Here is a 22,571-nt window from a genome sequence, read left to right as displayed (position 1 = left end):
TGTAAAAGATTCTAATAAACCTCAATTAAGAAATGGACCATATATAATTATTGGTATAGGCAATAGTTCAATGATAGGCTTCAAGGTTTCCTTGACCTTAAGATATGGAATGAAGGATTTGCTGAACAGGCATTCTATAGATAGGATAGTAACTTGCTAATGCATGGTATAGTTGTAACTGTAAAAGGGCATTACAGTATGCGTACAGCCACCACCTAAAATAGGGTCTCGACGTGTAAAGATCTTAGTGAGCATGTTTACCCAATTAGGTGAAGACCAATAGACTGACAAGACTGACATCATTATTCAAACTGTGTATATAAGTTAAGGCCTTGGAGAAGCATAGGAGGAGAGGTAGAGGGGAGATGTACTTGCCATCCAGGTACTCTTCACGTCCCAACACTCCCTCCCTCCATCCTCAGGAATGCATAGGACAGATGTCATGAACTAAATTCCTCTCCAAGGTTTTGTAAGACTCGTTTTGTATTATTTTTGTTATCTACTTTTAATATTCTTCTTCTATTTTTGTTCGTATTAAATGTTTTACCTTTGTTTGCATCTAAGTGACTCTGCCTATTTTTGACGCACATACATTTATATGTGATCCAATTATTTGAAGTTTGTATTGGCCCGAATACATTTTATTACAATGTCAGTGGTGACATTAAGTCACATAAAAATGATGTATTTCCAATCTTTAATCAATGTGCATTGCTATAGAATGCTTGATTCTTGTTTTTGAATCCACACAAGATATGAAATCTGAGATCGGTCTAAGCTTTTCCTTCAAGCATGCGAGCACGGTTTAATTGTTTTATTATTCAACATAAAATTTCCAGGTACTTAAAATCTAAATTTGTAAAATATAGCAAGGAAAAGGTATTTTTGCCAAATAGTAAAAGGAATTTTATTGGTGTAACAGTGCTATCCGCGTCAGGTTGGGTCTCTACTCTCCCTTGTTGAATTTGTCCTCATCAGTGTTCAAAAGCAGAGGAAATCTCCTCCCTGCGCAGATTCCAGATCTGATTTAGAGCACGGTGGTTGCCCATCAGACGGGACTGGGGTCTACTCGTGATCTTTTTCGTAGATACCAGTGAATGAAAACCACCAGCGGTCCCATAACCGTTACAATGGCCGCACTCATTATCACTGCCACTAATGTTGTTTGAGGGATCCGGATGAATGAGGCGTTCTGTAAGTCTACACTTGGGGAGTCAGATCTTACGCATGAGTTGTCTTTTCCATTATATTCGTATAAAGGGGAACAGGAAGTGCAATTATTGGCAGACGACCCTTTACACGTAAAGCAGGATGGGTGGCAAGCGGCACAAGAACGAACAAGGTGAAAGCTGCTGGGCTCTGACACCTCCGCTCTCTGCGTAAACTTAAAGTATTTGGCAGGGCAGTAAGATAGACAGAGCTTTCCAAAGGTATAATATGGTGCCAAACATTCTATGCACGACCCATTTCTATCCCGCCTCAGACACTTTCTCATGACAGACTTCTTGATTTTCCTGGACATCATGTGTTCATCTGTCCCGTACAAAATCAACGTGACGTGACGTAGAAATCCGTGGTTGGTGTATCTTCCTCTGTTCCTAAATTCTAAGGTCCAAAGGCCCAATGGATTTTCATCCCAAGATTGTGTGGTCATGAAGGACCAATCTCTGTACCCATCAGTGCTGGTATCATGTGGTCTCTTGCCCATCAGCACAGAACGGGTGCCCATAGGACTGGTAAGATAGATTTCCAGGTCACCTCTGCGACTGTAGCTGAGGGACATTTTTGCTTGGACATGCTCAAGGGATGTTATGTGATTGGGGGACCCAGAACAGGCAGTGACATTGTAAGTCAAAATCAGATCTGAATGCACTTTTTTGGGGGTGCTCACAATTGTTATGAGGCACTTTCTTTGAGGCTGCGTTGTCTCCCATGTTTCGGCCAGCTCCACTACTCGTCCAGCATGCAAAAGTCCGTAGCCGAAAAAGTGGCTCACTTTTCTTCCCACTCCATTTATGACCCAATCGTCAGCCATTAGGTGGGCAGGACTGGACGCTCTTACCACGATATGTTGTATATCCCTCCATGTAAGAGCTGGGTTTGCCTCCAATGCCAAAGCAAGGATCCCGGCAGCAAGTGGAGTGGCGGCTGAAGTCCCGGTGTGTTTATCTGTACACGTGTGGCGTATATCAGTGGTGATAAAAGTCTCTTCCTCACCACCACCGCTGCTGTAAGTGCTTGTAAGTTTGCATGCACACGCCTCACTGTACCAAGGGACTGTTCCATGATTTGTGACACCCCCAACAGCAACAGTGTAGATACTGTTGGAGTAGCCGTTACTGTTGCAGTTGTCATTCCTGCCACCGTTTCCAGATGCCCAAACAAAGATAGATCCAAGGCCACGGCGGCCATTTAGTATTCCTTTGTAAAACGCCTCAGAAGACAACACTCCTGGTCCATCCAGTACCTTTCCATCATCAGTGGGACCCCAGCTGGCGCTATAAATGTCAATATGCTGTGGGTTAAAACTCAACGACTGAGCTTCAACAATGTCTGTGACTATCCCATCCAGCATTCGCACACCTCCTATTCTAGCGTTGTATGCTACTCCAGCGCCGCAGATATCATTATTGGCAACCGCAGCCACCTCGCCTGCACAGCGGGTCCCGTGGTTGTTCTCATTAGATGAGTTATATCGGGGCTGAGGGTCAGGATCGTCGTCATTAAAATCATAACTCGCTTCCGGATCATAGTTTAATGCGAGATCGGGGTGGTCCTTTTCAAGCCCATCATCCACAACGGTCACCACCACGCCTCGTCCGGTATATCCACGGTTCCAAGCAGTCTGGATGCCTAAGTCAAGATTTTTACCCAGGTACCACTGCAAACTGAAGAGGGGGTCTGTGGGAACCATATCAGGCTGTCTTTTCTCCCTTCTCCTCAGCGTCTGCTGCTCAAACCAGCTAACCTTGGGTTCTTTTTTCAGTTGAATATTTCTACCCCAGTGAGGGCTGAAGGATTTCCTTTGAATGCCACGATGAGATAGATGGTAGAAATCACTGCCAAGCACCACCTGCCCAAGGTTGATGAAACCGAATTTCTGTGCAATACGTTCTGCCTCTACAGAGCCATCAGGTATGTGCACAGCCCAGCTATTTGTGTAAATCTCCAAAGTAAAGATCACATGGATCAGAACAGTAACAACGAAAACCAGAGCTATGCTCCTCATCTTGTACTGTCAGCTTACAAAAGCATCTGTTGGCCTAACGGCCAGTGCTTTTATAACCTACACTATGTCACAGTAGAAGGGCGTGGCACATCTGTTACATCACAATAGCAGGGCGGGGCTCGGAACTCTCAGCGACAAGCCGGCTAGAAAATGCTTACAGTTATGATTTCAATATATAATTCTGAACCAGTAGCGTGTGATATATATATATATATATTATAAACACGGTATATATACACACACATATATATATATATATATATATATCACACACAGACTACCATTCTAAAATATGGGGTCACTTGGAAAATAACAATTGCAAAGGGGTTTTCTAACGATTGATTAGCCTTTGAAAGTTAAACTTGGATTAGCAATCACAACGTGCCGTTGGAACGCAGGAATGATGGGAGTGATAAAGAGCCTCTGAAAAATCAGCCGTTTTCAGCTACAATCATTCAGTCATTTATAACATTAATGATGCCTGTGCTGTATTTCTGATGCATTTCATGTCATTTTAATAGACAACATTTGTTTTCAGAGACAGTTCTATGTGACCTCATACTTTTGGATGGTGGAGTTAGATATGTATATATATATATATATATATATATATATATATATATATATATATAGATAGATAGATAGATAGATAGATAGATAGATAGATAGATAGATAGATATAATGCCAATATATTAGTGGTAATATAAACAAAACTCTTGGGGACTCTTATCAAGAGAATCTAAGAGTAATAAAGTAACAGAGTAATAAAGTGACATTTAAAGAAGCGACCTGATTAAGGGTTAAAAATTGTGTAGAAAGGGCACGAGAAGACAAGCAGTCGCAGGGTCAACCCTTGAACACTGAACAAGATGGCTCCGGATATAAAAACATCAAATCCATGGCATGTAGCTGTATGTCCTAGCAAGGTCTTGGGATAAGAACGGGATCGGCATATTGTTATCCCGACGACTGAGTGAAGATGCGACCAAGGACTGATTAAGGTCGGAGTCTGCAGTCAAACTCTATTCCTGTGTTTCCTGTACAAAATTAAATATGATTTAATGATCTTTTTTTTCCCCAGTGTGATACAGTGTTAGCTAATGCATACACACATATATAACCCTGGGGACGGTCACCTGTGGGATCCACAAGGTCCTCCATGATGACCTTATTTTAATGAGAATATACACTAACATTAATCTAAATGCCTATATTATGTGTTTCAATCGTCAACGTGCGCATGCCCAAAGCGCTTTTCACAGGAGTGTGTACTTATGCAGGTTCTGGTACCCTAAACACCTACTTAATGAGTAGACCATCAGGCTACGAGTTATTCTTTTTCTGCTTGTAACAAATACGTGTTTTTTTCTTGCAAGGGTTCAAAAACCTACTTTCTTATTACCATCCGGTTTCAGCTCAGTCATTTTGTGACATAACATTGTAACAGCAGCGGCTCCAGACATACCGTGAACTCCTTGTGGATGATCGCAATGTAGGGGACACATTTTGTGTTATCCCAATGGGCAATAAAACCACCGTACATAACTATCACACTATGCAATGAAGAGATGCATACAACATACATCATACACTGCGCATCAGGCAAGCCCCAACTCTTCAACCAGCGACATCATTAATTAAGAGACATAATCAGAAGCTTTGGGAAGCAAAAGGTACAACCAGGGTTCATGGAATTTTATTAAGAAGAAAAACGACACAAAATCCTGATCCGTTTCATACATTTATAATACATCTATAATAACACAAGACAGGTGGAATTAATATAATCATTGAAAACTGTTCATCGGACTTTTAGTCACAAGCCACGTATTGATAGCGAAGTCACTATAAAAACAAAGGGGTAAACTAGCAGTTTTAATGGGTTAACAACTTCCATGTCTGCTTACGGTGAATACTTCACTCCAGTGGCGACTCTAGAAACAATATATAGGGGGGGAACACAAGATACCACAGTCAAACTGGGGGGGCATTCATAATTTCCAAAAGTAATGTGCTATGGAATTATACTTTTGTTATTGGGCTAAAATAATACTTGATCATTCAACATGGGAAGCCTGAAGCCACAATTGAGTGCGACTAATCCTTGAAATAAATATTATAACACAATAAATAACTTTTCCACTAAATGATTTCAGGGCCTTGAACATTTTGTCCCCTGAGGTCACTACAACTTCAGGAGGGCATTTTATCTCTGGATAAATATAAATTAAATAATTCCTACTGTAAGTTAAGTGCCAGGAACAGATGACCAAACACACACACCAACACAGGCTCTGTCACACCAACACCCAGACACACACACCAACACAGGCTCTGTCACACCAACACTCAGACACACACACCAGGACAGGCTCTGCGACACCGACAACCAAACATACACACACACCAGGACAGGCTCTGCCACACAGACACCCAGACACACACACCAACACAGACTCTGTCACACCAACACTCAGACACACACACCAGGACAGGCTCTGCGACACCGACAACCAAACATACACACACACCAGGACAGGCTCTGCCACACAGACACCCAGACACACACACCAACACAGACTCTGTCACACCAACACTCAGACACACACACCAGGACAGGCTCTGCGACACCGACAACCAAACATACACACACATCAGGACAGGCTCTGCCACACCCACATCCAAACACACACACACACCAGGACAGGCTCTGCCACTGTTAGCAATCACACTCCTATCATGCCAAGTCAGCCAGTGTATGCTGGTACAGGGTGGCTGTAAGTGATGGGCAGACCCCATACTGCTGGCAGCATCAATAGACAAGGGGGGCAGCTAGCTAGGTTTCAGCATGTACTGGCTGACTTGGCATGATAGGAGTTTGATTGCTAACAGCAATCAAAGTCCCATCATGCCTAGGTTCCAGCACTTACACATCCAACCAGTAAATGCTGAAACCTAGGCATGATGGGACTGTGATTGCTGTTAGCAATCACACTCCTATCATGCCAAGTCAGCCAGTACATGCTGGTACAGGATGGCTGTAAGTGATGTGGAGACCCCATACTGCTGGCAGCATCCATAGACAAGGGGGGCAGCTAGCTAGGTTTCAGCATGTACTGGCTGACTTGGCATGATAGGAGTGTGATTGCTAACAGCAATCACAGTCCCATCATGCCTAGGTTCCAGCACTTACACATCCATGCTATCACACACACACTCATTCATTCATATACTCATTCATTCACAGATTCATTCCCTCAATCACACATTCTCATTCAAACTCCCTCCCCACCCCTTACCTGCACTGCAGCTCCTGGACGCTGCTCAGAGACTTCAGCAGAGGGCGCATACATCTATGCACAGACATGTAGTCCATTTAATCTGTAATAACTGACAACTGCTCAGATGATCTTTAGTCATAATATAAACACAAGCCACATATTAATAGCCTGATTTATACTTTTTATGCCGACTATCAGTTTTAATGGGTTAACTACATTTCGCCCTCACAAACATGGCAGCTTCTTGAGATGAGGTACAGATGGCAGACCGCGGGAGGGCACTGGGTATACAGAACGGCACTAGAAGCATGAAATAAATATGTAAAAAAAGTATTTGTTGTTCGGTTTTGTATATAATCCGGTCCCTCATCTGATCGCTGCACAGACACCAACATGTTTAGTGTGGCTGGTAACAGGCGGTGACCCGCCAACACGTCCTCTTCATGCGGAAGCTTTGTAATGTGTATATATATATATATATACACACACACACAAACACACGAGACCAGAGCTCTCCTCATTCCACGGTAAGCTGGGCGCTGTCACTTTGACCGTGATGATCGTGTTTCCGTGCTGAAAAACATCAAGAATATTACCTTTTATTCATACAGCGCTAACAATTTGTGCATATAGCCCTTCATATAGTCCATACATTCAAAGAGTCTGACAAAACTAAAACCGACAGATTAAAAATGATCATTTACGTTAAGTAAATAGAGACCGGTCCGTAAACTTACAGTCTAGAGGATATTTCGATTCAATGGCCACCATCCTAGATCAAAATGCAAAAGTTAACACATCCACCACTTTTGCTCCGGTTGCCCACCGACTTGATGAAAGGTTACATATTATGTTTAAATAATTCCATAATTGGAACCCTGCTATGTGTACCCAATAAGTAGACACAACTACCTTGAACTGAGTACAGCAGGAATGAACAGTTTATTGTTGTAAAACATAGACTGATATAGCCACAGAACTTCATTAACATAAATTACCATTGATAAACAGGTAGACAACCCAACCTTTAATCCTCTTTAGCTACCGAATATCCCCCTGGTAGCCATCCTGTTAATGGGATTACTTTACACAATGGAGTTCCTGCCTGTTTGGCAGCCAGGCTGGAGCCATCTCTGAGTACCTTGGGCCCCTGTATGACAGGTAATTCTGTCACATATCTCCCCTTTTAAAAAGAAGACTGAACTGGAGCCAGACCCCAACCGGGTCTGCATCCAGTTCAGTCGGACAGCACAGCTCCGTCGCTCCTGGAGTTGTGGATGCAGGGGGCTGGCAAAGGGCACCTTTCCCACTAACCAGTCCTGGGGTGCACTTAAGAGACTGGGGAGTTCGGGTCCCAGACGAGGACAACAGTCCCACTCGCCAGGGCAGGGAGACAGGGTCCATAATCTGCGGGTAGCAGGCATGCTTTCAGTCCTCTCCAGGGGCCCCAGTGATGGACAGTTCCGTCACACACTCCATCACATATCTCCTTTTTCTGGGGGAGACTGACGTCTGATAAGACCCCACACGGCTTGACTCCAAAGTCAGTCTGTATATCCGAACCACCACTGCCAGCCACAAATTGGTACTCCCCAAAACAATTTAACAAAGGACCAGTACTCACCAGGCCCGGACTGGGACCAAAAATAGGCCCGGGCATTTAAGCCTGAGCAGCCCATATTTATTTATTTATTGTTAAAGCCCACCCTTCATGTACCATCTTTGCATTTAATCATTCACACAAATCATTAACACATTCATTAATGCAGTCTCACAAATCATTCAAGCAATTCATCCACACATGAATTCATTAATTGTCATACGCATTCACACAATTCATCCACACATTTATTCATTCATTCTCATACGCATTCACACTACCCCCTCTCATCATCTTATCTGCCCCTTCTCACTATGTTCCCCCTTTTCACTATGTAACCCCCTTCCCCACTTCTCAATATGTACCGCCTCTATCTATCCCCTCTCCCCCTTTCTCACTACCTAACCCCCCTCTGCCCCTTCTCACTGCAGCCCCTTCCCTCACCCTATTTACCTTGTTGCCAGAGCAAGCAGCAACTGTGACCGTGCCTGTGGCAGGGCAGGATTGACTTAGGGGCTGATGGAGCTGCAGCTCCAGGCTCCTACCTTAAAATAGGCCCAGTCAGGACCGGACTGACTGGGCCTATATGGCCGCATTATGGCAGAGCCCCTTAAGCCCGCCGCAACTGCAACCGGGTCCGCCACTCTAAGGCAGAGCCGGCCTTAGGTTTTCTGGCGCCCTGTGCGGACTACTCCTCTGGTGCCCCCCCATCCCAAAAAAAGAAAGGAATAAAAACTTGTAACAAAACTCCCCTTTCTCACTATCTATCCCCCTGTATCACTATCTACCACCTCTGCCTCTTCTCACTGTTATCATTATATACTGAGGCAGACATTGACGGTGGTACAGCATAATACTTATCACTATATACTGAGGCAGAAATTGACGGTGGTACAGCATAACATCTACCACTATATACTGAGGCAGACAATGACGGTGGTACAGCATAACACCTATCACTATATACTGAGGCACACATTGACAGTGGTACAGCGTAATCCCTATCACTATACATTGAGCCAGACATTGACAATAGTGCAGCATAACCCCAATCACTATATACTACGCCAAACATTGTTGTGGTGTAGGCCTACCACTTCATTGTCTGGCTTAGTAGTAGGGATGCACCGAAACGAATTCTGGACTGAAACCGAAAATGCAGCATTTACCTGTCCGAAACCGAATATGACCTCCCCACACCATAAAAAAAACCCTTTTATTTAAAGTAAGTAACACACCAAAATAGGACAAAACAATTAAAAAACAATATTATATGTATATATATATGATTGTTAACAGCAATCACATTCCTATCATGCCCAGGCATACCCAGATTCCAGGATGTACTCGCAGACTTGGCATGATAGGAGTATGATTGCCCTATCTACCCCTTCTCACTCCCTTCTGCCCCATCTACCCCTTCTCACTCCCTTCTCCCCTATCTACCCCCTTTCCCCCGTCTCACGCCCTTCTCCCTATCTACCCCCTCCTAACTATCTACCCTCTCCCTCTTTGAAGTTCACTTACCTTTCAGGAGTCCTGCGGTGAGGGTGCAAGGCCTCTGCCTCCCAGCTCTGCCACTGTATGGAACAGTATAGAGTGATGGGAGTTATGATGTACTTTTAGAGCATAATTAGATCATGAAAAAGACATTGGAAATGGTACAGCATAACACCCATCACTCTCACACACTTACCAATCCACACCTATATACCAATCCACACCTATATACCAATCCACACGTATACACCAATCCACACGTATACACCAATCCACACGTATACACCAATCCACACGTATACACCAATCCACACGTATACACCAATCCACACGTATACACCAATCCACACATATACACCAATCCACACATATATACCAATCCACACATACACCAATCCACACATATATACCAATCCACACATACACCAATCCACACATACACCAATCCACACATATATACCCAGAGCCGGCCTTAGGTGTTGTGGCGCCCTGTGCGGACTACTCCTCTGGCGCCCCCCCTCACTACCCGCCCTCTCTGCCCCTTCAAACTACCCCCCCCTCTGCCCCTTCAAACTACCCCCCCCTCTGCCCCTTCAAACTACCCCCCCCCCTCTGCCCCTTCAAACTACACCCCCCCTCTGCCCCTTCAAACTACACCCCCCCCTCTGCCCCTTCAAACTACACCCCCCCCCCCTCTGCCCCTTCAAACTACACCCCCCCCCCACTAACCTTGTTGCCGGAGTCCTGCGGTGAGAGCGGGAGGCATCCGTCTTCTCGCGGTGCCGGCATTTCATGTTGAGCGCCGGAATAGTCCGGCGCTCAACATGAGATGCCGGCACAGCGACGGAGTCACGGAGAGTAAGGGGCGCCGAGCGGTTGCCGAGAACTTCACGAGCAACCGCTCGGCGCCCCTGACCGGGACTTAGATTTAAGCATCGTTTTTTTTTTTAAACTTTATTTAACATGAATGATGTTAAATAAAGTTTAAAAAAAAACACAAAAAAAAAAAACGATGCTTTAATCTAAGTCCCGGCTAGGCGCCCCTGCAACCATGGCGCCCTGTGCGGTCGCACAGGTCGCACACCCCTAAGGCCGGCCCTGTATATACCAATCCACACATATATACCAATCCACACATATATACCAATCCACACATATATACTAATCCACTCTCACTGAATATTTTCCTACCTTTCCTCTCTTCTCCTTACAGCTACTTTTCCTCCTCTTCGTTCTTCTTCTTCAGTTCTTCTGTCTTCTCTGTCTTCTTCCGGTTCAGAGGGCACGGACAGCGGTGGGCGCGGCTTCAGTGTTGTGCGCCGGGATCTAACAACAAACCCCGGCGCACAGCAGCTGTTGCCGCGCGGATCACAAGGGAGCGGTATCGGAGGTCTTTAGCAGACCTCCGGCTCCCTTGAGTGATTTTAAGCCGGGTTGAACCCGGCTTAAAATCACTCAAGGGAACCGGAGGTCTGTTAAAGACCTCCGATACCGCTCCCTTGCGAGCCTGCTCCTCCAGCGGCGGACATTACTGTCCGTCTCTGGAGGGGTGCCGGGTGCCGCAAGTTGGCACCCGCTGATGAGCGGCACCCGGTGCGGACCGCCCCCTAGAGTGTGACGCCCTGTGCGGTCGCACACCCCAAAGGCCGGTCCTGCTCTAAGGGGCCGGGAAGCCCCCACCAGGGCCGGCCTTAGGGGTTTGCGGCCGCACAGGGTTTAAATTAAAACATCGGGGGTTTTTTTCAACTTTATTTAACATCCTCCATGTTAAATAAAGTTAAAAAAAACTTTATTTAACATGGAGGATGTTAAATAAAGTTAAAAAAACCCCGATGTTTTAATTTAAACCCTGTGCGGCCGCAGACCCGTAAGGCCGGCCTTGGTGGGGACTTCCCGGCCCCTTAGAGTGGCGGACCCGGTCGCAGTTGCGGCGGGCTTAAGGGGCAGGTGCCCCTTATGCCCTGCGTTAATGCGGCCGTAGGTAGGATAGGGGCCTGGAGCTGCAGCTCCATCAGCCCCTAAGTCAATGCGGCCCTGCCGTGGCCCGGCCCACCGGGCAAACGCCCGGTGTGCCCGATGGCCAGTCCGGGCCTGGTACTCACCCAGCCGCACTCTGCTTCTCCCAAATAGTGTAACTGCCGCTGGGGAGAAGGGCCAAATGTGCCTTCTCCCTGGAGTCCTCTCAGCCGCTGGGGAGAAAACAGAGAGGCTGGGGTCCCTTCCATATGGGGTTCTGGGCTGACTGCTCGGCACCTCTCGGGACTGCAGGTGGTGACCGTAGTCCAATCCACCTGCATGGTACAAATGCTTGTATGATCCTCGGCGAGGGGAGGAAAGCCACATGCATCCCCTCCTGTATACTCCATTTGCTGGGGAGAGATGTCGATCTGCCTCTCTCCCATTGCCAACACTTCTGCTGGGGATACAGGATCCATAAAAATCACTGCCTCTGGGCAACATTGGGGGGGTAAAGCCAATGGAGCTGGGGTCACAGAGGGGAGCGGGCAGAGGCCAGCGGCACTCTGCCCCGAGGGCAGCGCTTCAGCTGCATTTGTAAAATCCAGGGGCACCACCAACTCTGTGGCTGCCTGACTGGACCCTCCTTGGTTACTGCGGTCAGGCTTGGGAACAAGTAGAACGGGTGGGCAGAGGCCAGCAGTGCTCTGCCTCGAAGCCAGCAGTTCAGCTGGGGGATCTGGCTGGGACATGCAGGGGGGGTCTTGGTCAGTTTCTGGGCCATATTGCGGGGAATAGGGCAAAGTGTCTGGGGTGAGGGAAGGGAGTGGGCAGAGGCCAGTTGCGCTCTGCTCGGATGTTTGTGCTTCTGGTGGGGGCACAATACTCACAGGATCCACTGGGGCACACTGCTGAGCACGGTCAAAGAGTTCTCGGTAGGCCTGCTCCAGGAACCATTCTTGGTAAACCAAATAATCGAAATCAGCCCACAAGTCGGGCAGGTAACAGGGCACATCTGCGAGAATCCCTTCCCTGAACTCCCAGATCTCCTCGCACCGATATTTCGATGGGCTCCCAAAATCTCGGTCCTCTTGTAGGCTTTCCATTATCAATCCCGGGCTGCCAAAGTCATCGCCCTCTGGCACGTAGTCATCCTTCAGCTCTGGACACCACTGCACGGCCTGCCAATACAGGGCCCGGTATCCACAATCCACAGTCATTTCAAGTGGAAGCAACTTCTCCAACTCAGCCACCAAGTTCTCTTGAGGCTGCTCTCCCAGGTACTGCATTCGCCAATCTAGTTGTAGCACGTACCATTCCTTGGAGGATGGGAGGACTATTCCCCGGACACCCTGGTCCACTCTGAGAGCCTCCATCCAGGCATTTATGTAACTTGCGACTCTGCTGTGCACCAACACGTCCTGTAGTGCTGGAACCATCTTTGGCTTGCTGCTGGTATACCCGCTGGTACTCCGCTGGGACGTTTGCAAGGAGGTTCCCGCCGCTGCCGCCAATGTAACGGGTTCACCAAGAGAGCTGTAGTAACTCCCAGAGATCACCCACATGTATCCTCCTGTTGTCCCCGGAATCACTTCCAGCACCAGTCAGCATGCGCACCTTGGAACCCTGCTATGTGTACCCAATAAGTAGACACAACTACCTTGAACTGAGTACAGCAGGAATGAACAGTTTATTGTTGTAAAACATAGACTGATATAGCCACAGAACTTCATTAACATAAATTAACATTGATAAACAGGTAGACAACCCAACCTTTAATCCCCTTTAGCTACTGAATATCCCCCTGGTAGCCATCCTGTTAATGATCTGAGTACCTTGGGCCCCTGTATGACAGGTAATTCTGTCACAGGGATTAATACATATTATTAGATATCACATTTTCTTAATTACTCTAGAATGTCGTGAAGAATCTCCCACTAAGACAAACGTAACTCACTTCCTTGCATACATGAAGAGTCCAAAGCTGACGAGAATCACAATCAAATAGACGTTTGTGGCCTCGTTCCATGCCTCGTGGACGGAATAATCGATGGTTTCATCATCTGCCATCACGCCGTATCCTCCCGCCATCTTCTGCAGAACAAGAAGAGAGCGAAAAGCATCAGTAAAGGTAAAATAGGCTATTGGTAGAGATCGGATTCTTTACGAAGTAAGGCGGTTTAAATCCCAGTCTGTCAATGTACGCTGCGCAGCCCGCCGGGTCCCGCAACACAAGGGTCTTGCTGTTAGCAAAACACTATCACTGTTTGATGTAGCGCCATCGTATTCCGCAGCGCTACACAATGGGCACAGAGCTCCCTCTGGTGGAGCCAGGCAGGAATGCACCATCAACCAATTCCCAGAGCTCCCTCTGCTGGAGGCAGGCGGGGATGCACCCTCACCCAGTTTTACGGTACCGTTTTAGTTTATGGGACGGTTCCCCCGCCAGACTCTCAATTTACATGCGTGAGATCAGAGATTATTCGGGACATTAAAAAGGAAAATATAGCACTGTGGGTGCAAGAAGCGGATATATATATTAATGGGATTGTTAGCAAAATAAAGCTAATATATATATTTTTTTATATATATATATCCACTGAAATGCAGAAAGATAAAAAGAAGCTACTTCTAAAGTTGCGATGGAAACATTCACTAGGTCACAGGAGTAACTTCATGTATCCTTTACATATTAGGTTGAGATTAAAGTTAGGTAGGATACACTTTTAATGTAAATATCTTTTCAATGCATAATGCCACCTCCATACAGAAAATAAATTGTGACTCCCAAACACCCAAGATGAAATGTACACTCACTAGTAACGTATCCAGAGCATCTATTAATGTCAAAGAAAAACTGAAAGACAAAAACAGAACGGTAGAGAGAGAGAGAAAGCTTTTTTCACTGATTTTTATTTGGTAAAATTTATGTCATGCCGGTCACTACTTAAGTGAGTTATATTTTACTTTCTATCTTTCTGCTCCAATAACCCCTTATCTCCTATATCTGCCCCTGTCCAGTATGTAACTCTCTCTATTACAGCTCTCATAGCCTGCAATACCCATCTTCATATTCCCCACAATCAACTAAATTTATTCTGGGTGACTAACATTCCTTCTTCATTCCTATTTAATCTTTCTCTATTGTCTGGTACTCTCCTACAATATTCGGCAATTTACTACTTAATCATGTTTTTCTCGATGCAGTCTCATCACCTGCCCCACGTATCTTGTCCATCACAGGTAAGAGGTCGCAACTCATCATACGGGAAGGCATTCTCCAGGTAATTGTTGTAAGCGTGATAAAACATGGACTTCACTCGATCCCTGAGGATGACAAAGGAAAAAAGAAACATTAATCGCCGAATGTTTAACTAGACTCGGGCAGAATAAAGGTATTTGGCGGTACTCAGAGGCGTATCTACTGAAAATAGCGCCTATGGCAAGCACTGAAATTGCGCCCCTGTCCAAATAAAAACCCATTTACTAGCCCCTGCTGCCTATATATATATATATATATATATATATATATATATATATATATAAAACACTTTCAAAAAGATGGTCAGCACTCCAGGTCTTTAAATTGACAATTTCATTTTATTCAAAGTCAAGTCGACGTTTCAGTCATTACTAACTTTCATCAGGACATCATGTCCTGATGAAAGTCAGTAATGACTGAAACGTCGACTTGACTTTGAATAAAATGAAATTGTCAATTTAAAGACCTGGAGTGCTGACCATCTTTTTGAAAGTGTTTTATATGGAAACTGCTGGTTACTAGCACCGGGCTTGGAACATTTGGAATGGTGTGCAATGGACTCTGTGAGTAAATATATATATATATATTAGTCCCTGCTGCCGATAGCGGGTATAGATCAACACGCAAACCCAGATCAATTGAAATTCACTTGTGATCTCAGCACTGAAGGTATATATCAAATAAACAGAATCAGACATACAAGTCCTGTATTTGCAGGTATACAATAATAATATATGAAACGTAGCATCGCAGGTATAGATCAACTGAATAAGACATATTAACCCTGTATTTGCAGGTACACATAAATAATGTATGGAAACATAGCATAGCAGATATGGATCTACAGCATAACACAAAAACCCAGCTTTGCAGGTAAAGATCAATTGGAATTCACATAAAAACACGGCATTAAAGGTATATTTAAAACCCCCTAAATTACAGGCATAGATCACAGGTTGCACACCGCAAAGCCAGCCCTGGCGTCCACACTGCCGACATAGAACCTGGCCAGCACCCAGATTACACACATAAGATTTGCCATCTTTGTCCCCAAATAGCCCACCACAAGTCAACTTTGTCCCCAAACAGTCCGGCCAGTGCCATCTTTGTCCCATATACACCCTGCCTGTGCCATCTCGGTCCCCAAGGCTCAAACCTCCTGCTAGTGCCATCTTTGCCCTTCCACAATTATACATCTATGATACACAAACACTTTTACAGTCACTCACTAATTCACACTTTAATTCAGAGAACTCATCCACACATTAACTCATGCTCGCCCTCATTCAGACAACTCATCCACACATTAACTCATGCTCTCTCTCATTCACTCAATGCATCCACACATTAATGCACACTCTTTACTTATATCTACCCCCCTCCCTCATCACTTTTTAACCCCCTCCTTCCCTCATCACTTTTTAACCCACCCCCTCCCTCACCACTTTTTACCCCCCTCCCTCCCTCCCTTACCACTTTTTACCCCCCTCCCTCCCTCCCTTACCACTTTTTACCCCCCTCCCTCCCTCCCTTACCACTTTTTACCCCCCTCCCTCCCTTACCACTTTTTACCCCCCTCCCTCCCTCCCTTACCACTTTTTACCCCCCTCCCTCCCTCCCTTACCACTTTTTAACCCCCCTCCCTCCCTTACCACTTTTTAACCCCCTCCCTTACCACTTTTTAACCCGTAATATGACGTCATATTTCGTCGCCCAGCAGTGAAGCAGCGGGCACCAGCGAGAGGCTTTTAAACACTGATGCGGAGGAGATAGAGGGCCGCCTAGCAACCGCTCGGCGCCCCTCTATCTCCTCCGCATCAGTGTTTAAAAGCCGCTCGCTGGTGCCGGCATTTCATGCAGAGGGCCGCAATATGCCGGCATATTGCGGCGCTCTGCATGAAATGCCGGCACCGGGATGGGGGTAGACCCCTCTCTCTCCTCCGCATCAAAAAAAAAATAAAAAAATGCCGGTGAGCGGCATTTAAAAGCCGCTCACCGGCGCCCCCCTTGGGATGGCGCCCATGGCACGTGCCATGGCTGCCATACCCTATATACGCCTCTGGTGGTACTACAGACACCCACATAGACGACTCCGGTAGGAGCCCCAACACCGGCCCATTTAAACATAAAGGAACGCGGTCACCGGCAGCGCCATCTCTACCTGTAATGCGCCGCGTCCTGCTCACTAAACCGGCTCTCCTTGGCATTCTGTACCGGCGGCAGGGCGACCACGAACCCCAAACACACAGGGAGCAGGAGCGGGTTCATGTCCTGTCACTCATACCGGATTCCCTCACAGCATTCTGACACAACGTCGCTTCCTGCTTCCTGCTCAGCTGGCGAGAAAAGAGCATTGTGATTGGTCCACGCATTCTAGCGGCTGAATGCTCGCTCAGTATTGGTCAGAACTGATGACACGTCCTCCCAATTGCAAGGCGCATCCGCCATCTTTACTCCTGGCAGCGATTACGCTACTGTTTCGTGATCTGTCGCTTTTTCATTTATCTGTTTTGCGTACGGAACGGAATTCGTGTGGATTCTCATAACACTGTCTATATGTTTATTATCTGAAGCAAAACGATTGTTGAATAAAATAAATATTGTTTCCAATATATAATACTTTATCCATGCTCACTCACCCTTACACATAGACATTCATGCTCACATACACTGTTAGAGACATTCATGCTCCCTCACCCTTACACATAGACATTCATGCTCACATACACTGTTACAGAGACATTCATGCTCACTCACCCTTACACATAGACATTCATGCTCAAAATATATTTTCTGTAAGATATAACAAAATATTTTTCTGTATGATTACGTGTGATGTAAAGTGGAATAGCCTCTGGGTTTAAGTCACTTAAATGCAAAAAAAAAAAACATGTCAGTGGTGACATTAAGTCACATAAAAATGATGTATTTCCAATCTTTAATCAATGTGCATTGCTATAGAATGCTTGATTCTTGTTTTTGAATCCACACAAGATATGAAATCTGAGATCGGTCTAAGCTTTTCCTTCAAGCATGCGAGCACGGTTTAATTGTTTTATTATTCAACATAAAATTTCCAGGTACTTAAAATCTAAATTTGTAAAATATAGCAAGGAAAAGGTATTTTTGCCAAATAGTAAAAGGAATTTTATTGGTGTAACAGTGCTATCCGCGTCAGGTTGGGTCTCTACTCTCCCTTGTTGAATTTGTCCTCATCAGTGTTCAAAAGCAGAGGAAATCTCCTCCCTGCGCAGATTCCAGATCTGATTTAGAGCACGGTGGTTGCCCATCAGACGGGACTGGGGTCTACTCGTGATCTTTTTTGTAGATACCAGTGAATGAAAACCACCAGCGGTCCCATAACCATTACAATGGCCGCACTCATTATCACTGCCACTAATGTTGTTTGAGGGATCCGGATGAATGAGGCGTTCTGTAAGTCTACACTTGGGGAGTCAGATCTTACGCATGAGTTGTCTTTTCCATTATATTCGTATAAAGGGGAACAGGAAGTGCAATTATTGGCAGACGACCCTTTACACGTAAAGCAGGATGGGTGGCAAGCGGCACAAGAACGAACAAGGTGAAAGCTGCTGGGCTCTGACACCTCCGCTCTCTGCGTAAACTTAAAGTATTTGGCAGGGCAGTAAGATAGACAGAGCTTTCCAAAGGTATAATATGGTGCCAAACATTCTATGCACGACCCATTTCTATCCCGCCTCAGACACTTTCTCATGACAGACTTCTTGATTTTCCTGGACATCATGTGTTCATCTGTCCCGTACAAAATCAACGTGACGTGACGTAGAAATCCGTGGTTGGTGTATCTTCCTCTGTTCCTAAATTCTAAGGTCCAAAGGCCCAATGGATTTTCATCCCAAGATTGTGTGGTCATGAAGGACCAATCTCTGTACCCATCAGTGCTGGTATCATGTGGTCTCTTGCCCATCAGCACAGAACGGGTGCCCATAGGACTGGTAAGATAGATTTCCAGGTCACCTCTGCGACTGTAGCTGAGGGACATTTTTGCTTGGACATGCTCAAGGGATGTTATGTGATTGGGGGACCCAGAACAGGCAGTGACATTGTAAGTCAAAATCAGATCTGAATGCACTTTTTTGGGGGTGCTCACAATTGTTATGAGGCACTTTCTTTGAGGCTGCGTTGTCTCCCATGTTTCGGCCAGCTCCACTACTCGTCCAGCATGCAAAAGTCCGTAGCCGAAAAAGTGGCTCACTTTTCTTCCCACTCCATTTATGACCCAATCGTCAGCCATTAGGTGGGCAGGACTGGACGCTCTTACCACGATATGTTGTATATCCCTCCATGTAAGAGCTGGGTTTGCCTCCAATGCCAAAGCAAGGATCCCGGCAGCAAGTGGAGTGGCGGCTGAAGTCCCGGTGTGTTTATCTGTACACGTGTGGCGTATATCAGTGGTGATAAAAGTCTCTTCCTCACCACCACCGCTGCTGTAAGTGCTTGTAAGTTTGCATGCACACGCCTCACTGTACCAAGGGACTGTTCCATGATTTGTGACACCCCCAACAGCAACAGTGTAGATACTGTTGGAGTAGCCGTTACTGTTGCAGTTGTCATTCCTGCCACCGTTTCCAGATGCCCAAACAAAGATAGATCCAAGGCCACGGCGGCCATTTAGTATTCCTTTGTAAAACGCCTCAGAAGACAACACTCCTGGTCCATCCAGTACCTTTCCATCATCAGTGGGACCCCAGCTGGCGCTATAAATGTCAATATGCTGTGGGTTAAAACTCAACGACTGAGCTTCAACAATGTCTGTGACTATCCCATCCAGCATTCGCACACCTCCTATTCTAGCGTTGTATGCTACTCCAGCACCGCAGATATCATTATTGGCAACCGCAGCCACCTCGCCTGCACAGCGGGTCCCGTGGTTGTTCTCATTAGATGAGTTATATCGGGGCTGAGGGTCAGGATCGTCGTCATTAAAATCATAACTCGCTTCCGGATCATAGTTTAATGCGAGATCGGGGTGGTCCTTTTCAAGCCCATCATCCACAACGGTCACCACCACGCCTCGTCCGGTATATCCACGGTTCCAAGCAGTCTGGATGCCTAAGTCAAGATTTTTACCCAGGTACCACTGCAAACTGAAGAGGGGGTCTGTGGGAACCATATCAGGCTGTCTTTTCTCCCTTCTCCTCAGCGTCTGCTGCTCAAACCAGCTAACCTTGGGTTCTTTTTTCAGTTGAATATTTCTACCCCAGTGAGGGCTGAAGGATTTCCTTTGAATGCCACGATGAGATAGATGGTAGAAATCACTGCCAAGCACCACCTGCCCAAGGTTGATGAAACCGAATTTCTGTGCAATACGTTCTGCCTCTACAGAGCCATCAGGTATGTGCACAGCCCAGCTATTTGTGTAAATCTCCAAAGTAAAGATCACATGGATCAGAACAGTAACAACGAAAACCAGAGCTATGCTCCTCATCTTGTACTGTCAGCTTACAAAAGCATCTGTTGGCCTAACGGCCAGTGCTTTTATAACCTACACTATGTCACAGTAGAAGGGCGTGGCACATCTGTTACATCACAATAGCAGGGCGGGGCTCGGAACTCTCAGCGACAAGCCGGCTAGACAACGCTTACAGTTATGATGTCAATATATAATTCTGAAACAGTAGTGTGTGATTATATATATATATATATATACACGGTATATACACACACACATATATATATATCACACACAGACTACCATTCTAAAATGTGGGGTCACTTGGAAAATAAATGTCTAGCTGTAACAATTGCAAAAGGGGTTTTCTAATGATTGATTAGCCTTTTAAATTTAAACTTGGATTAAACACAACGTGCCGTTGGAACGCAGCTACAATCATTCAGTCATTTATAACATTAATGATGCCTGTGCTGTATTTCTGATGCATTTCATGTCATTTTAATAGACAACATTCGTTTTCTTACAAAAAGAGAGACAGATCTATGTGACCTCGTACTTTTGAATGGTAGAGTATATATATATAATTATAATTATATATATATATATATATATATATATATATATTGCCAAGAGAACGCCAAGTATAAACAAAACCCTTGGGGACTCTAATCAAGATAATCTAACAGAGTAATAAAGTGACATTTAAAGAAGCGACGTGATTAAGGGTTCAAAATGGTGTAAAAAAGGCACGAGAAGACAAGCAGTCGCAGGGTCGGCCCCTGTACTTACGCCACTGACCAAGATGGCTCCGGATATAAAAACATCAAATCCATGGCATGTAGCGGTGGCGGTTAACACAGTAAGGGAATATAGATATGAATGGGATCGGCATATTGTTATCCCGACTCCTGAGTGAAGATGCGAGTCTGCAGTCAAACTCTATTCCTATGTTTCTTTTTTTTTTTGATTCCCATTGCTATGTTTCATGTACAAAGTGAAATATGTTTTAATGATCCCTTTTTTTCCCAGTGTGATACCCACAGTGTTAGCAAATGCATACACACGTATATAACCCTGGGGGGACCTGTGGGATCAATAAGGATGTCCTCCATGATGAGAGAGGCACAACCAGGGTTCATGGAATTTTATTAAGGAGAAAAACTACACAAAATCCTGATCCGTTTCATACAGTTATTATACATCTATGCACAGACATGCAGTACATACATATATTCCATTTAATCTGTAATAATTGAAAACTGTTCAGATCTTTAGTCATAATATAAACAAAAGCCACATAATAGCTTGATTTATACTTTCTATGCCGACTATCCGTTTTAATGGGTTAACTACTTCCATGTCTGCTTATGGTGAACATTTCGCCCTCACAAACACGGCAGCTCCTTGAGATGAGGTACAGATGGCAGACCGCGGGAGGGCACTGGGTGTACAGAACGGCACTAGAAGCATGAAATAAATACGTTAAAAAAAACCCTCTGTATTTGTTGTTCGGTTTTGTATATAATCCAGTCCCTCGTTTGATTGCTGCTAAAACACCGACATGTTTAGTGCGGCTGGTAACAGGCAGTGACCCGCCAACACGTCCTCTTTATGCGGAAGCTTTATATATATACGAGACCAGAGCTCTCCTCATTCCACGGTAAGCTGGACGCTGTCACTTTGACAGTGCTGATCGTGTTTCCGTGCTGAAAAACATCAAGAATATTATCTTTTATTTATAATATAATATATATTTAGAATATATTCCTATAGTCCATACATTCAGAGTCTGACAAAACTAGAACTGACAGATTAAAAACGATCATTTACGTTAAGTAAATAGAGACCGGTCTGTAAACTTACAGTCTAGAGGATATTTCGATTCAATGGCCACCATCCTAGATTAAAACGCAAAAATTAACACATCTACCACTTTTGCTCCGGTTACATAGTTCCATAGTTACATAGGCTGAAAAAAGACATGCGTCCATCAAGTTCAGCCTTTCCTATATCTGTTAATTTGTTGCTGTTTGATCCAAAAGAAGGCAAAAAACCCTGGCTTCGCTCTTTCCAATTTTGCACTAACCAGGGAAAAAAATTCCTTCTTGACCCCAAAATGGCAGTCAGATTTCTCCTTGGATCAATAAGCTGTTTCCCCATAATTAAAGATTATATCCCCGAATGTTATGTTTTTCCAGGTATCCATCCAGTTGCAGTTTAAACGTCTGTAGACTCTGATAAAACTACCTCTGCAGGCAGAGAATTCCACATCCTTACTGCCCTTACTGTAAAAAACACTTTCCTC

At 45.2% G+C, this 22,571-nt stretch overlaps 2 pseudogenes; both read right to left on the bottom strand.

Moving 5' to 3' along the window:
• Positions 1-1,048: 1,048 nt before the first annotated feature.
• On the bottom strand, positions 1,049-3,229 carry LOC149281715 (proprotein convertase subtilisin/kexin type 4 pseudogene; annotated as a pseudogene).
• Positions 3,230-17,093: 13,864 nt separating this feature from the next.
• Positions 17,094-20,299, bottom strand: LOC149281714 (proprotein convertase subtilisin/kexin type 4 pseudogene; annotated as a pseudogene).
• Positions 20,300-22,571: the final 2,272 nt, after the last annotated feature.

This window comes from Sceloporus occidentalis, unplaced genomic scaffold, assembly GCF_023333645.1.
Source record: "Sceloporus occidentalis isolate IW3139 unplaced genomic scaffold, rSceOcc1.0.p SCAF_128, whole genome shotgun sequence".
NCBI classification, from domain to species: domain Eukaryota; kingdom Metazoa; phylum Chordata; class Lepidosauria; order Squamata; family Phrynosomatidae; genus Sceloporus; species Sceloporus occidentalis.
This window is presented reverse-complemented; position numbering and strand designations above follow the sequence as displayed.